Source organism: Macaca thibetana, chromosome 4 (genome assembly GCF_024542745.1).
Source record: "Macaca thibetana thibetana isolate TM-01 chromosome 4, ASM2454274v1, whole genome shotgun sequence".
Taxonomy (NCBI): Eukaryota; Metazoa; Chordata; class Mammalia; order Primates; family Cercopithecidae; genus Macaca; species Macaca thibetana.
This window is the reverse complement of record NC_065581.1, coordinates 65,046,037-65,064,780: the sequence shown is the minus strand read 5'-3', so window position 1 is coordinate 65,064,780 and position 18,744 is coordinate 65,046,037. Positions and strand designations below refer to the sequence as shown.

General features: G+C 35.6%; 1 non-coding gene across 1 annotated transcript; it reads right to left on the bottom strand.

Moving 5' to 3' along the window:
• Nucleotides 1–15,765: 15,765 nt before the first annotated feature.
• On the bottom strand, nucleotides 15,766–15,869 carry LOC126953978 (U6 spliceosomal RNA). The gene has a single exon (XR_007725448.1). It is a non-coding gene; the product is annotated as a U6 spliceosomal RNA (small nuclear RNA).
• Nucleotides 15,870–18,744: the final 2,875 nt, after the last annotated feature.

Sequence of the window (18,744 nt, the reverse complement as noted above, 5' to 3'; positions counted from 1 at the left end):
ATCAAGACTATATAAACCAGCCAGGCGCGGTGGCTCATGCCTGTAATCCCAGCACTCTGAGAGGCCGAGGCGGGCACATCATGAGGTTAGGGGTTTGAGACCAGCCTGGCCAATATGGTAAAACCCCGTCTCTACTAAAAATACCAAAAAATTAGTTGGGCATGGTGGCATGTGCCTGTAGTCCCAGCTACTTGGGAGACTGAGGCAGGAGAATCACCAGAACCTGGAAGGCGGAGGTTGTAGTGAGCCGAGATCCACCACTGCACTCCAGCTGGGCTACAGAGCAAGACTCCGTCTCAAAAAAAAAAAAAAAAAAAAAAAAAAGGACTATATAAACCTACAAAATTAAACAAAAAGACTAGATAAATATAAGTCAAGTTATAAAGATTATTTGGAAATTTCAAATATGAAAGAGAAATAATAGATATACTTGTTTAGAAAAAATATTCTATTAGATATCAGATATCAATGTTTGCAAAAAAAAAAAATGCTTCCAGAGAAAATTACCAAAATTCATTTATATTTTAAAATATCGGCTTCTTTATTAATATTTAAAGCATTTTTGTTTTATAATACAGCATTTTTCAAATATTATTGAATATTGTATATGCATGAAAGTCAATCAAGTAGAAATGTAATAGATTATGTAAATCTAATTTTTAATATTTGGATAGGTTCCAATTTTTTATGAGGAAAAAAGGAAACATCTTTGGGAATTTTAAAAATCTAATTTAACGGCTAATACCCTGTGATATATGTCAAGAATTTGACTAAATTAGTTACTGATATGTAATGGGGATACATTTATTTTATAAAATTTTTTAAAAACATTTCCAATGATATCTATAATTTACTACAAAATATTTTAGAAACATCAAGTATGATATTTGACAAAGCTTTAATGAAGAATTAATCAACAGTCTAGGAGTTAGGTATTTATAGTAACGTAATGATCAGAAATGCATACTTGGTTATTGATCTAGTTTGAAATCAGAGGTTCCAAAAAACAAAACAGCAACAACAAAAAAGAAAACAAAAAGAAACACCTCAGTCATTTAGTAAGGTAATTATAGTATTGAATGTCTGATTTCTTTTTTTTCCTTTCTTTTTTTTTTTTTTTTTTTTTTTTTTTTTTTTTTTTGACGAAGCCTTGCTCTTATTGCCCAGACAGGAGTGCAGTGGCGCAGTCTCAGCTCACTGCAATCTCCGCCTCCCACGTTCCAGCGATTCTCGTGCCTCAGCCTCTCTAGTAGCTGGGATTACAGACGCTCACCTCCATTTTTTGTATTTTTAGGTGAGACGGGATTTCGCCGTATTGTCCAGGGTGGTCTCAAACTCCTGACTGACCTCAAGTCATTCGACTCCTTCGGCCTCCCAAAGTGCTGGGATTACAGGCATGAGCCACCGTGCCTGGCCTAAAATGGGGCTTTCAATCATTTCTTTTAAAAGCAAAATTTTGGAAACCATTTGACTACAAAGATCTATATTTCATGGAATCAACACCTGTATGCTGTACAATATTTTTAATTATGTTTTAATTGGCTTATCTGGAAGTTTTAGTCCCAAGAGGCCATTCCACATACTAAATGTAGGGTTAAGTCAGGGTTAAACCTTTCTTTTTTATCAAATAGAAAACAGTGGTTGTGAAAGGTGAGAAGAGATATTTCTCCATCACAGATATGTTCTCAGAAAGATACGTTTTAAAAAAGGGTACATGTGAAATCAAGAATCTGGAAAATTATTCTTGTAAGACTAACTCAGAGCAAGTATACTTATAAAACCTTCATCGCAAGTACAGTATCTTGAAGACCACACTCAAAAATGTATTCCCTAACAAGATAAAAGGCAGGTAATCCATGAATAATGAAAATGTGTGTCGTGAGTCCAACCAAGAAACAGAGAATTTCTTTTTTAAATTTTATGTGGCAGGAGGCTAGTATGGACTCAAATAGAGACTTTTAGAAAAATTTCTCATTAAGTTTTTGGAAACATAAAAAGTGCCTCTAAAATTAGAAAATTTCAATCTAATGTAGTATTTAATTAAAAATAGATAAAAGGGAATATAGTGTATTTACAGTATAGGAATCTAATGTACTATATAGTGTACTATATTCCTACATTGCTTGCTTCAATAGAAATATAATAAATTCAATGTTTTATTAAATATTTTATTGGATATTCTATTCAGTTGAATAGAGTACAGTGTACTATATTCCTACATGACCTGTTTCAGTAAAATAAATATTGGTCAATGGATGTTATAAAAGAAATACTGGACTATACCCATACATTATTGGAGAATTTAAGCTATATTATATTTTCTCAAATAATTTAATGACAAATACAGAAATGACATAAATAAGATTTATTTATTCTTTTAGTAAAATACAGGAAGCAAAATATGAGTTTTTGATGGTATTTTTATAAGTATTTGTCTCACATAAGAAAATTTAAAGGCTTAATAGCATATTTCCTTCATTTATAAACATTTCAACATGAAATCTAACATAAAAGTTTACTACATAAATATATTTTATCTTTATATTATTTTAGAAAAACAAAATTATTCCTCGATGTTCATACTCAACTTTACAGGTTGCCTTGCTTCCCCTGGGAATTTTTCAGAGAGAAAATGCTGCCTTTAATCATATGCTTTATTACTTTTTCTAAATGAACTCTTCAGCAATATTTTTCAGCATGTTAAAAAGAGATGTCTTAGAATTTGGAATTGACTATGGAAGGAATTCTATATGTTAAGATTTACATCAACATGAGTAGAGCTAGAGGTAATGATAATCAAATATATCTGCATATTTTAAAAAACTATTTCAACTTATGTTTACAATCATATAATTTATTCATGCTGTATAAGCCATGTGGTTACAATAAAGCTACTGGAAGCATCAAGTCTCATTAAGTTTAGCAGGGAGATGAAGCAACCCCAAAACAGAGACACACTAAAGTTGAATTTTTAAATCATTGAACAGAGCACTAAGATTTTATTTCCTAAACTTACTGGAGCATGTAGGATTTGAGGGGAAAAGCTAATGTAGATATGAAACCTTTATACTGATAATTCTTTTTGTTATTATCTAATGAAAAAAATATTGATTCAAGGTTTTTTAGGATTATTGAAAGGTTTAAAGGTAGAGAGCAGGCAGAGCAAGATGACCAAATGGAACCCTCCAACAATCTCTCCCCCCGACCCCAGGAACATAAATTTGAACATCTATCCATGCTAGAAAGCACTTCCATTAGAACCAAAAATTAGGTAAGCACTCACAGAATATAGTTTTAACATTATAGGAAAGAGGCACCGAAGAGGGTAGAAAAGACAGTCTTGATATCTGCACAACCCCTTCCAATCCTTTGGCAGTGGACAGAGAGATTCTATGTGCTTATGGGAAGGAGAGCAAAGTGATTGTGGGACTTGTATTGGAAATTAATGCTGCTCTGTCACAGAAGAACAAAACACACAACAGAATTCCAGCACCCATGGAGGCAGCATTTAGACTACTCTCAGCTAGAGAAGATTCCTCTGCCCTAGCACTATAAACCAGAACTCTGTCTAATTCCACTATCTGACCAAAGTGGTTTAGAGTCCTGAATAAATTTAAAAGGAAATTAGACCACAAGGCTGCAGTCTTCGGGCAAGCCCTGGGGCTTGGCTAGACTCAGAGTCAGTGGACTTGGCGGGGCATGTGACCTAGTGACACACTATATGTGGTGTCCAAGGCAGTGCTTGCATCGCCCCTCCCCAAACTTCAGTCAGTGCAGCTTGGGAAGAGATTCCATGCCACTCAAAAGGAAGAAAAGAGAGTACTCTACCTTGCAAGAGTCCCTGCTTGAATACCAGCTTGGTTACAGTAAAATAAAGCACAAAGCATTTTTCTGAAGGCCCTATTGTTAGGCCCTAGCTACTGAACTGCGTGTGTGTGTGTGTGTGTGTGTGTGTGTGAGAGAGAGAGAGAGAGAGAGAGAGAGAGAGACAGAGATGGAGTTTCGCTTTTGTTGCCCAGTCTGGAGTGCAATGGAGTGTTCTCGGCTTACCGCCAACCTCTGCCTCCCAGGTTCAAGCAATTCTCCTGCCTCATTCTCCAGAGTAGCTGGTATTATGGTCATGCGCCACCATGCCTGGCTAATTTTTTGTATTTTTAGTAAAGATGGGGTTTCTCCATATTGGTCAGGCTGGTATCAAACTCCTGACCTCAAGTGATCCACCCACCTCGGCCTCCCAAATTACTGGGATTACAGGCATGAGCCATCGCGCCCAGCTGGACTGCATTTTTGGATCTCCTGTGGACTCACAAAGGAACTTGCTGTCACACAGGGAAGAACTCAGTCCTAGTAATAGTCACTTCATGATGACTAAAGATTTCTTTTGCCTTAAATAAACATCAATGGTAGCTAGGAAGTAGTCACCATGGGCCTTGGAACAATCCAGTACTATGCAGGATTCAAGTGTCACTCAGTGTTGTTCTAGCTGTGATGGTCGTGAGAGTGCTTGTATCACACCTCCCCCAACTCCAGGTATTCCAGCAAGGAGATGGTGGTGCCTTCTACTTGAGGAAAAGTGAAGAAAAAGAATGAAAGTCTTCCTGTGAATCCAGGAAATTCTCCCGAATCGTACCCAAGCCCATCAAGGCAGCAGGAATCTGCAAAGTTTTTAAAATTCCTGAGTTTGGGACATTCCCTAGTGCAGATAAAACTGCATTAATCAGAGCCTTAGATTACAACACTTAATTTGCTTTGAATGTCTGGAAAGCCTTGTCAAGAAGGATGGATAGAAACAAATCTAGATTGAGATTAGAATAAATACCCAATTCTTGAATCCTAGATATCAGTGAACATCCACAAGCATCAGTAACATCCAGGAAACATGATCTCACCACAATAACTAGATAAAAAAGTCACTAATCTCAGAGTGACAGAGATATGCAACCTTTCAGACAGAGAATTCAAAATCGCTGTTTTGAGGAAGCCAGATGAACTTAAAACAACACAAAGAAAGACTTCAGAATCTTGTCGGAGAACTGTTACAAAGTGATTAAAATAATGAAAATGCAAGTAGAAATGCTAGAATTGAACATTTTAGTTAATAGACTGAAAACTTCTTAGAGTTTCTCAACAGCAGAATTGATCAAGCAGAAGAAATAATGAGCTAATTTGAAGATATACTATATAAATACACAATCGGAAGAGAAAACAAACAAACAAAAAATAGAATTTAAAAAAGCATGCATTTTTGCCTGCAAGATGGCTGAATAGGAACAGCTCCAGTCCATAGCTCTCAGTGAGATCAATGCAGAAAGCGGGTGATTTCTGCATTTCCAAATGAGGACCCAGTTCATCTCATTGGAACTCGTTAGACAGTGGGTGCAGCCAAAGGAGGGCAGCCAAAGCAGGATGGGGCATTGCCCCACTCAAGAAGTGCAATGAGTCGGGGAACTCCCTCTCCTAGCCAAAGGAATCTATTAGGGATTGTACAGTGCACTCTGGCCCACATACTCTGCTTTTCCCACGGTCTTCGCAACTTGCTGACCAAGAGAATCACTCTGGTGCCTACACCACCATGGCCCTGAGTTTCCAACACAAAACTGGTCAACCATTTGGGCAGACACTGAGCTAGCCTCAGGAGTTTGTTTTTTTTTTTTTTTTTTTTCCCATACCCCACTGATGGAACATCATCGAGACAAAACCGTTCACTACCCTGGAAAGGGGGCTGAAGCCAGGGAGCCAAGTGGTCTGACTCAGCAGGTCCCCCCACCACAGAGCCAGCAAGCTAAGATCCACAGGTTTGAAAATATTGCTGCTAGCACAACCGTCTGAGCTCGACCAGGGACACACAAGTTCAGTGTGGGGAAGGACATTCACCATTGCTGAGACTTGAGTAGGCAGTTTTATCTTCACAGAATAAACAAAGCCAGTGAGAAGTTCAAACTTTGAAAAGCCCAAAGCAACTCAGCAAGGCCACTGCAGTCAGCCTGCCTTTACCTCTCTGGGCAGGGCATCTTTAAAAAAAAGGCAGTAGCCCCAGTCAGAGACTTATAGATAAAACCTCCAACTTACTGAGACAGAGCACGTGGGGGAAGAGGCAGTTGTAGGCACAGCATCAGCAGACTCAAACATCCCTGTCTGGCAGCTCTGAGGAGAGCAGCAAAACTCCCAGAATAGCATTTAAACTGAAGAAACAGACTGCCTCCTCAATTGAGTCTCTGACTCCTGTGTATCCTGACTGGGAGACACCTCCCAGTAGGGACTGACAGACTCCTCATACAAGAGAGCCCTGTCTGGCATCTGGCCGGTGCCCCCCTGAGACAAACTTCCAAAGGAAGGAACAGGCAGGAATTGTCGCTGTTTTGCATCCTTCACTGGTGATACCCAGGCAAGCAGGGTCTGGAGTGGACCTTCAGCAAAATCCAGCAGACCTGCAGCAGAGGGGCCTGACTGTTAGAAGGAAAACTAACAAACAGGAAAAAAAAAAGTATAAACATCAACAAAAGGATGTCCATTCAGAGACCCCATCCAAATGTCACTGACTTCAAAGACCAAAGGTAGATAAATCCACAAAGATGGGGAGAAATCAGCACAAAAGGCTAAAAATTCCAAAAACTAGAATGCCTCTTCTCTTCCAAAGGATCACAACTCATCAACAGAAAGGGAACAAAAATGGATGAAGAATGAGTTTGATGAACTGACAGAAGTAGGCTTCAGAGGTAGGTAATAACAAACTCCTCTGGGCTAAAGGAGCATGTTCTAACCCAATGCAAAGAAGCTAAGAACCTTGAAAAAAGGTTAGACAAATGTCTAACTAGATAACCAGTTTAGAGAAGAACATAAATGACCTAATGGAGCTGAAAAATACAGCACAAGAGCTTTGTGAAGCGTACACAAGTATCAACAGCTGAATCAATCAAGTGTAAGAAAGAATATCAGAGGGTGAAGTTCAACTCAATGAAATAAAGTGAGAAGACAAGATTAGAGAAAAAAGAGTGAAAAGAAATGAACAAAGCCTCCAAAAAATATGGGATTATGTGAAAAGACCAAATCTACATTTGATTGGTGTACCTGAAAGTGATGGGGAGAATGGAACCAAGTTGGAAAACACTCTTCAGGATATATCCAGGAAAACTTACCTAACCTAGCAGGATAGGCCAACATTCAAATTCAGGAAATACAAAAAACATCACAAAGTTACTCATAGAGAAAAGCAACCCCAAGACACATAATCATCAGATTCACGAAGGTTAAAATGAAGGAAAAAATGTTAAGGGCAGCCAGAGAGAAATCTCGGGTTACCCACAAAGGGAAGCCCATCAGACTAACAGCACATCTCTCTGCAGAAACCTTACAAACCAGAAGAGAGTGGGTGAAAATATTCAATGTTCTAAAGAAAAGAATTTTCAACCCATAATTTCATATCCAGCCGAACTAAGCTTCATAAGTGAAGAAGAATAAAATCCTTTACAGATGAACAAATGCTAAGACATTTTGTTACTACCAAGCCTACCTTACAAGAGCTCCTGAAGAAAGCACTAAACATGGATAAGAACAACCAGTACCAGCCCCTAAAAAATATACCAAATTGTAAAGACCATCGACAACATGAAGAAACTGCATCAACTCACATGAAAAATAACCAGCTAGCACAAAATGGTAGGATCAAATTCACACGTAACAATATTAACTGTAAATGTAAATTGGCTAAATGCCCCAATTAAAAGACACAGACTGGCAAATTGGATAAATAGTCAAGACCCATTGGTGTGCTGTATTCAGGAGACCCATCCCATGTGCAAAGACACCCATCAGCTCAAAATAAAGGGATAGAGGAATATTTGTCAAGCAAATGGAAAGGAAAAAAAAAAAAAAAAAAAAAAAAAAAAGAAACATGGGTTGCAATCATAATCTGTGATAAAACACACTTTAAACCAACAAAGATCAAAAGAGACAAAGAAGGGCATTACATAATGGTAAAAGAATCAGCACACCAAGAAGAGATAAGTATCCTAAATATATATACACCCAATAGGGGAGCACCCAGATTCATAAAGCAAGTTCTTAGAAACATACAAAAAGACTCAGACGCCTGTACAATAATAGTGGGAGACTTTAACACCCCACTGTCAATATTAGACAGATCAATGAGACAGAAAATGAACAAAGATATCCAGGAGTTGAATTCAGTTCTGGACCAAGCAAACCTAATAGACATCTACAGATCTCTCTAGCCAAAATCAACAGAACGTACATTCTTCTCAGCACCACAGTACTTAGTCTAAAATTGACCAAATAATTGGAAGTAAAACACCCCTCAGCAAATGCAAAAGAACAGAAATCATAACAGTCTCTCAGACCACAGTGCAATCAAATTAGAACTCAAGATTAAGAAACTCACTCAAACCACACAACTACATGGAAACTGAACAACCTGCTCCTGCATGTCTACTGGGTAAATGATGAAATGAAGGCAGAAATAAAGACAGTCTTTGAAACCAATGAGAACAAAAGCACAACATACCAGAATCTCTAGGACACATTTTAAGCAGTGTGTAGAGGGAAATTTAAAGCACTAAATGACAACAAGAGAAAGCAATTAAGATCTAAAATTGACACCCTAACATCACAATGAAAAGAACTAGAGATGCAAGAGCAAACAAATTCAAAAGCTAACAGAAGGCAAGAAATACCTAAGATCAGAGCAGAACTGAAGGACACAACAACGTGAAAAACCCTTCAAAAAAAATCAATGAATCCAGGAGCTGATATTTTGAAAATATCAACAAAATAGATAGACTGCTAGCCAGACTAATAAAGAAGAAAAGAGAGAAGAATTAAATAGATACAATAAAAAATGTTAAAGGGGATATTACCACCAATCTCACAGAAATATAAACTACCATCAGAGAATACTATAAACTCCACTTGTAAATAAATTAGAAATTCTAGAAAAAATAGATAAGTTCCTGAACACATACACGATCCTAAGACTATGAAAAAGTCGAATCCCTGAATAGACCAATAACAAGTTCTGAAATTGAGGCTGCAATTAACAGCCAACCAACCAAAAAAAAAAAAAAAAAAAAAAAAAAAAAAAAAAAAAAAAAAAAAAAAAAAAAAATTCCAGGACCAGACAGAATCACAGATGAATTCTACCAAAGGTACAAAGAAGGGCTGGTACCATTCCTTCTGAAACTATTCCAAACAATAGAAAAAGAGGGGCTCATTTTATGAGGCCAACACCATCCTGATACCAAAATCTGGCAGAAAAACAACAAAAAAATGAAAATTTCGGCCACTATCACTGATGAACATTGATGCAAAGATCTTCAATAAGATACTGGCAAACCGAATCCAGCAGCACATCAGAAAGCTTATCCACCACAATCAAGTTGGTTTCACCCCTGGGTTGCAAGGCTGGTGCAACATATAGGATTCAATAAACCTAATCCATCACATAAACAGAACCAAAGACAAAAAATAAAAATAAAAAATAAATAAATAAATAAGTAAACAAAAAAACATGATTATCTCAATAGCTGCAGAGAAGGCCTTCAAGAAAATTCAATAGCCATTCACACTAAAAACTCTCAAAAAAACTAGGTATTGATTGAATGTATCTCAAAATAATAAGAGCTATTTGTGACAAATCCACAGCCAATATCATACTGAATGCAAAATCTGGAAGCACTCCCCTTGAAAACCGACACAGGACTAGGATGCCCTCTCTCATCACTCCTATTTAAAATAGTATTGGAACTTCTGACAAGGACAATCAGACAAGAGAAAGAAATAAAGGCTATTCAATTAGGAATAGAGGAAGTCAAATTGTCTCTGTTTGCAGATGACATGATTGTATATTTAGAAAACCCCATCGTCTCTGATCAAAATCTTCTTAAACTGATAGGCAACTCCAGCAAATTCTCAGGATACAAAATCAATGTGCAAAATTCACAAACATTCCTATACACAAATGACAAACAGAGAGCCAAATCATGAGTGAACTCTCATTCACAATTGCTACAAAGAGAGTAAAATACCTAGGAATATAATTTACAAGGGATTTGAAGGACCTTTTCAAGGAGAACTACAAACCACTGCTCAAGGAAATGAGAGAGGACACAAACAAATGGAAAAAACATTCCATGCTCATGGATAGGAAGAATCAATATTGTGAAAATGGCCATACTGCTCAAAATGATGTATAGATTTAATGCTATCTCCATCAAGCTACCATTGACTTCCCTTAAAGAATTGGAAAAATCTACTTTAAATTTTATATGGAACCAAAAAAAAAAAAAAAAATCCCACATAGCCAAGACAATCCTAAGCAAAAAGAACAAAGCTGAAGTCATCATGCTACCTGACTTAAAACCGTACTACACAGCTACAGTAACCAAAACAGCATGGTAGTGGTACCAAAACAGATATATAGACCAATGGAACAAAATAGAGGGCTCATAAATAACACCACACAAAACCGTCTGATTTTTGACAAACCTGACAAAAACAAGCAATGGTGAAAGGATTCCCTATTTAATAAATGGTGTTGGGAAAACTGGCTAGCCATATCCAGAAAGCTGAACCTGGATCCCTTCCATATACCTTATACAAAAATTAGCACAAGATGGAATAAAGACTTAAACGTATGACTTAGGACCATAAAAACCCTAGAAGAAAACCTAGGCAATATGATTCAGGACATAGGCATGGGCAAAGACATCATGACTAAAACACCAAAAGCAATGGCAACAGAAGCCAAAATAGGCAAATGGGAACTAATTAAACTGAAGAGCTTTTCCACAGCCAAAGAAACTATCATCAGAGTGAGCAGGCAACCCACAGAATGGGGAAAAATTTTTGCCATCTATCCATCTGACAAAGGTTTAATATTCAGAATCTACAAAGAGCTTAAACAAATTTACAAGAAAAAACAACCCCATCAAAAAGTGGGAGAAAAATATGAACAGACATGTCTCAAAAGAAGACATTTATGCAGTTGAGAAAAATATGAAAAAAAACTCATGATCACTGATCATTAAGGAAATACACATCAAACCGCAATGAGATACCATCTCATGCCAGTTAGAATGGCAATCATTAAAAAGTCAGAAATCAACAGATGCTGGAGAGGATGTGGAGAAATAGAATACTTTTACACTGTTGGTGGGAGCATAAATTAATTTAACTATTGTAGAAGACAGTGTGGTGTTTCCTTTAGGATCTAGAACTAGAAATACCATTTGACCCAGCAATCTGATTACTGGGTTTATACCAAATGATTATAAATCATTCTACTATAAAGACACATGCACACTTACATTTGTTGTGGCACTGTTTATAATTAAAAAGATTTGGAACCAACCCAAATGCTCATCAATGATAGACTGGAGAAAAATGTGGCACATATACACCATGGAATACTAAACAGCCATAAAAAGGATGAATTCATGTCCTTTGCAGGGACATGGATGAAGCTGGAAACCAGCATTCTCAGCAAACTATCTTAAGAACAAAAAGCCAAACACCACATGTTCTCCCTCATAAGTAGGAGTTGAACAGTGAGAACACATGGACAAAAGGAGGGGAACATCACACACTAGGGCCTTTCAGGGGGTTGGGGGGTAGGGGAGGAATAACATTAGGAGAAATACCTAATGCAGATGACTAGTTGATTGGTGCAGCAAACCACCATGGCACGTGCATACCTGTGTAACAAATCTGCACGTTCTGCACAGGTACCCCATAACTTAAAATATAATTTAAAAAAGCATGCCTACAAGATTTACAAAATAGCCCCAAAAGTACACATCTAACAGTTATTGATTTGAAAGAGGAAGTTGAGAGAGAGAACAGCATAAAAAGTTTTTTCAAAGAAAATATAACAACTTTGCAAAACTAGAGAAAGATACCAATATCTAAGTACAACAATATAATAGAACACAACACAGATTTAAGTCAAATACAACTACCTCAAGACAGTTAATAATGAAAATCCCAAAGGTAAAGGTTAAATAAAGGATCTTAAAAGCTTTTTAATAAGCTCCAATATTTCTGTTAGTGGACTTCTTAGTGGAAACCTGACTAGCCAGAAGAGAGTGGCATGATGTATTCAGAGTGCTGAAGGAAACAAAGGACAACTTTTTTTTTTTCTATGATTTTTATATCCAGAACAAAAAAATCCTTATCACTTGAAGGAGAAATAAAAACTTTCCAAGACAAAGAAAAGCTGAGATATTTTGGTCAACACCTGACCTGTCCTACAAGAAATGTTTAAGGGAGTTCTTTGATCAGAAAAAGAGGTCAGTAATGAGCAATAAGAAATCATATAAAGGTACAAAAGTCACTGGTAACAGTAAATAAACAGAAAAATACAGAATATTCTAACAATGTAATTGTGCTGTGTAGACCACTCATATCTTGAGAAGGAAGAATAAGGACAAACCTGTCAATATAATAACTACAACTTTTTAAGAGATAGATAGTATAAAATATAAACAGATACAACAAAAAAATTAAAAATCGGGGAATGAACTTAAAGTGTACACTTTGTATTAGTTTGACCTTAAATTAAAATATACTACTAGAGAAAATTACTTTTAGAAAAAAAGACAGGTAGGAAAAAGGAAGAGAGGATCATGAAACAACCAGAAAACAATAAACTGGCAGTAGTAATTCCTTGCAAATTAATAATAACATTGAATGTAAAGGGACTAAACTTCCCAATCAAAAGGCATAGGGTGGCAGAATAGGTTTTAAAAAATAAAATATAATAAATTATCTGCTGCCTATAAGAAACTCACTTCACCTATAAAGACACATGTAGGCTAAAAACAAAGGTATGGGAAAAGATATTTTATGCAAATGGAGACCAAAGGAGATCAGGAGTAGCTATTATCAAATCAGATAAAAATAAATTTAAAGATAAAACTATAAAAAATACAAGGAAGGACATTATTAAATGATAAAGGGGTCAATTCATCGGGAGGTTTTTTATTTATGCACCCAACACTGGAGCACCAATGTATTTATAAAGCAAATATTACTAGAGGTAAAGCGATAGATAGGTCCTCTACAATAATAGCTGGATACCTCAACATTCTATTTTCAACATTGGACAAACCATCCAGGCAGAAAATCAACAAAGGAACATTGGACATATTCTGCACTATAAACCAAATGCACCTAATAGATATTTACAGAACATTTTATCTAACAGCTGTGGTATACACATTCTTTTCCTCAGTAAGTGGATTATTCTCAAAGATAGACCATATATTAAGCCACAAAATGAGACAGAAAACTAAAAAAAAAATTCAAATCAAAATAAAGTCTTAAATGAAACACCTGAAATTATGAAACTACTGGAAGAAAACTTTGGGGAAGTTCTCCACAGCATTTGTCTGGGCCAATATTTCTTAAGAAATACCTCAGAAGCACAGGCAACTAAAGCAAAAACGGACAAATGAGATCACAGAAAGGTAAAAAGCTTCTGTGCAGCAAAGGAAGCAATAGGTAAAATGAAGAGACAATGCATAGAATGGGAGTAAATATTTGCAAACTATCCATCTGTCAAGGAATTAATAAATAATATATAAGGAGACCAAAAACTCGATAGAAAAAAATCAAATAATATTATTTTAAAAGGTGTAAAAGATCCGATAGACATTTCTCAAAATAAGACATACAAATAGCCAACAGGCATAAGAAAATATGCTCAACATCATTAGTCATCAGAGAAATGAAAATAAAAATTATAATGATATTCATCTCCTGCCAATTAAAACTGCTTTTCCCCAAAGACAGGCACTAATAAATGTTAGTGGGGTTGTGAAGAAATGTAAAACTTCGTACATTGTTGGTGGGAATGTAAGTAAGTACAGCTACTATGGAATGTAGTATGGAGGTTCCTCAAAAAACTAAAAATAGAACTGCCATGTAATCTAGCAATTCCACTACTAGTTAATATATCCAAAAGCAAGGAAACCAGTATATCAAAGCTATATCTTCACTCCCATGTATATTGCAGCATTAGTCACATAGGCAAGATTTAGAATCAACCTAAGTGTTTATCAGCAGATAAATCAATACAACATGTGGTACATATACACAATGAAATATTATTCAGCCATAAAAAGACATAATATCTTGTCGTTTGCAACAACATAAATGGAACTAGAGGACATAATGTTAAGTAAAATGAGCCAGGCACCGAAACGCTCATTTTGCATGTTCTCACTGATATGTGGGAGCTAAAAATAACAAAAATAGAACTAATAGAGATGGAGAGCAAAATGATGCTTACTAGAGGCTGGGAGGGGAAGAGAGGAAGTGGGGAAAAATGGTGATACTAACTAAGTGCAGAAATTTACCTAGATAAATTAAATAAGATCTGGTATTTTATAGCAAAATAGAGTGACTATAGGAAGCAATAATTTCTTGTATATTTAAAAATAACTAAAAGAGTGGAATTTGAATATTCCTAACACACACACACAAAAATGTTCAAGGTGAGGGATATCCCAATTACCTTGATTTGATCATTACAAATTGTGTGCCTATATCAGAACATTAAATATAACTCATAAATATATACATGTATTATGTACCCATAATAACAAAAAAGAAGAAACTTTAAAGAGTTTAGGGATTTTTAAATGAATGATATAAAAAGATGAAAAGTAAAGCAGATAAAGAGAAAAGTGATGTATTTTATAATATATTTAATAATGTATTATATATTCAATATATTATGTATTAAATTTAATATATAATCAATTATATATTTAATGATTTATTATTCACTCACTATACTGTACATATCCACCTTATTGTGCATATATAATGTACATAATATAGCATATGTATCATATATATAATTTGGGCATAAGTTACCTTCTTAGATTCATTTTCATTGTTTATAATTCCTAAATGTTAATACTCTTTTATAATACAAAAAGGCACTTTTACACACTAATATGATTAAATGTTAAACTAACATCAGGTATATATATTCATGTTACTATGATACATCTTGCCAAGTGGGGAAAAACCCAGAGTAGCTTATCTTTATTATTTATTACACCTGAAAATTTTGGTCAACAACCTGAGGACTCTGAATGGTAAAGCAATACAACCAGGTTGAGACTCAAAGTCAAAAGTTAAAGTGTCCCATATGGGTTGCATGTAAGTATTAGCTTGCTTGCATGCTCTGTCTCACACACTGTCTCTCTCTCTCTCTCTCTCTCTCTCTCTCTCTCTCATCATATGTATGTGGATTTGATTATTTGCATAAAGTACAGCATGAATAATTATTTGCCACGTAAGATCCTTTTTATATTGGCTTTTAAGGAACTTTGTTCTATCTCAGAAAAGACTTTTTAAAGCCTTAAGCCCAGTTATGGTTGATTTGTGTCATTACATTCCTTTGTGAGTTGGATAAATTCTTCTCCACCTGAGGTCCCAAGATAACATGGGGCTCCTCAGCTTATTAGAAAGTTACATCCTATTGCCCAGACCCAGTCTCAAAAAATAAAAATGAAAAAGAAAAAAAAAATTACATTCTTTATTTACCACAAGTAAGGAACTGTGTACAAGGACTGTATAGACAAAGTATGATGTCAGTTTCCCCAAAAGGCTTTCATTGGCTCTATAAGTCAAATTTTATTTCTTAAAAGAAAGCATGCCATTCCAATCAAAGCCTTGGGAAAATAACCAGTTTCTCCAATTGTGTCCCTTTGCAAAAGAAAACATTCATTTTTTAAAAAAAATATGGAATGCTTCATGAATTTGCATGTCATCCTTGTGCAGGGACCATGTTTATCTCTGTATCCTTCCAATTTTAGTATGTGTACTGCCAAAGTGAGCACAGAAAACAGATTCTTGTCACATTTATGCAAATAAATATATTGCCATAAGTTAAGAATACTCAAAAATAGTTTCCAAATTCTGGAGAAATCAGATAGAGAGAAATATGCTCCAAATTTTATTTATAGGATTATACTTTACTCAATTGTTGAAAGCTGTAAAAAGCTCAAAAGTTTTCTTTACTTTAAAAAAATGAAGAATTAGCAACATTTTAGGCAGAGTCATAAAAGGATTATTTTAGTCATAGGTTCAGTCCATGCAGTTAACTATGGTTTTGCTTGAATTCATAAACATTTCAGCTCTCCATGGGAGTCCTGAAAGATTTTCCTCTTTTCTAATATCACAACATCCAAAGTTATCAGACATGTGCATTTAAGAGCACCTGTTAGAGTCCTTTAGATTATAAAACTTCCTTTTAAAGAGGATTAACATGAAACAATAATTGTCTGTGGACGACAAAAAGTCTTAGGGCGGCCACAATTAAAGGTATAATTAACAAAGAAATTTGTTACCTCTGTGGCACACACTAATTTAACATAACAATTATAATTATTAACATATGCCAAAAACACATTTATACAAATACAGTCCAAAAAAGGCCCAATTTTACCTCTGCATTAGTGTACCATTGATGTCAAACCTAATTCTTTATAAAATATTATAGACAAATATATCAAATCTTAATTAGTTTGACCATAAGGTAAGATTTTCATAAATGTTTTATTTTTTTTACAATTTTTTTAAATGAAAATTTCAATGCTTTAATACAAGCTTATCCAACCCATGGCCTGTTTACTGTGTGTGGCCCAAGGCATCTTTGACTGTGAACCAACACAAATTCATAAACTTTTAAAAAATATTATAATTTTGGGGGGCTTTTTTTTTGCTCATCAACTATCGTTAGTGTTAGCAGTTTTGTGTGTATGTAGCCAAAGACAATGTTTCTTCTTTCAATGTGGCCCAGGGAGCCAAAAGATTGGCCACCCCTGCTCTAATAAAACTCTGTTGTGCTTTCATTCAAATATTATATTTATGAAGACAACTGAATAATACTTCTTTATAGTTGATATGTTCACACACAGAATTTCTTTTACAATGTTAATCTTTCGTGAACCTTCCACAACTTTCTTAAATGTTCAGCTTTATCCTATATAACTTAAAACAATCCTTTAAACCTCAAAACTAGGCAAAATAGTTTACATTTCCTGCCTTTTTACATTGTTTTACTAAAAGCACATTCTTGTTTCCTTACATACCTTGCATGTAAAACTGTTTTTCCAGTAGTCTTGAGTACATGTTATACTATTAACTTTTAGCAACTATTACTTTGGATGAAAAACTTGGTAAATAAGTGATTCTAATTAGGTACTAGGTCTGGAGCCTAGGACACCCAACAGAAGAACAGGTAAGGTCTGACCTTTTCTAGCATAGCAAGGAGGCATGTCTAATTCTGTATGTTTCCAGCCCTTACCTATCTTTAAAGCAAGCAAGTTGTACAGTTAAGGATCATAGTAGCAATCCATGACATTAAAGCATTTAGTAGACCTAATACCCTTTAAAACTGTACACTGTTAATAAATTTCCTTTCATGAATGCTTCTTGACTTACACAGATCATCTATGACATGCTTTGACTTTCTGACTTATCCTAAACATCTCTCTTTTCAAACAACCAGTCATTTTAATTTAGAGCAAGGATTTAACATATGGGATGCTTTGTCACATAAAATCTCTTTCCTTTATAACATTCCTTACCAAATGGAATTCTAGAATAAACTGGTCTTACTGTTTACACCACACCTTACTTTCATCTCTGATATGGTAATCTGCTAGGCAGGGACCCACACTTCATCTCTGTCCTATGGGTCTCTTGTGCTTGAGGCCTTGGGCCAGACTATATTTTTGTCTCCATGACCTTATAGTGACTCTTGCAAGGAGCATTTTAGCAACAAAATGTTTATATCTTTTCTTATAATCTTGTATCCCGTGTTCTTTAAATCAATGAGAATATTTGTCCTCTTGACATAAAGAAGTAACCTCCAGAGGACTTTGGACTTGGGAGAAAAACTTGCAAATGGAAAAGAAAGTTTCCCCTCCTCCAAAAAGGGAGCTAACTCATAACTCATAAAGGAAAGTAAGTGGGATATTTAAAGGACCAGTGTGAGATCCTATGATGGGAACACACTGCTTCAAAAGCCACGGGAAAACTCAGCTCTAGGGCATAGCATTAAATAAAAGCATATGGTAAGTCACAAGAAGCTGGTAGAGCTGGTGTTCTAGTTAGTGTGTTTTTAAGAAGTCACATAGCCTGTGAAATGAAAGCAAAAGCAGACTTGCCTGTGAGGTGGATGGTCTGGTGGGTGCACAAGACCATTTTAAAATACACACAGAGAAAACAGGAGAATAGATGGTACTGGTTTGTAAAAAAAAGCTGATGTTATTTGTGAAAGCAGAGGAACTTTACAATCATGATAGAAGGCATCTCTTAAGGAAGCAGGAGAGAGAATTAGTGCTAGCAAGGGAAATGCCAGATGCTTATAAAACCATCAGATTTTGTAAGGACTCATTCACTATCACAAGAACAGCATGGGGGAAATGGCCCCCATGATTCAATTATCTCCCACCAGGTCCCTCTACTGACATCGTGGGGATTATGAAATTATAATACAAGATGAGATTTGGGTGGGCACACAGAGCCAAACCATATCATTCTGCTTCTGGCCCCTCCCAAATCTCGTGTCCTCATGTTTCAAAACACAATTGTTTCTTTCCAGCAGTCCCCCAAAATTCTTAGCTCATTCCAGCATTATCCCAAAAGTCCACGTCCAAAATCTCATCTAAGACCATGCAAGTCCTTTCCACCTATGAGACAGTAAAA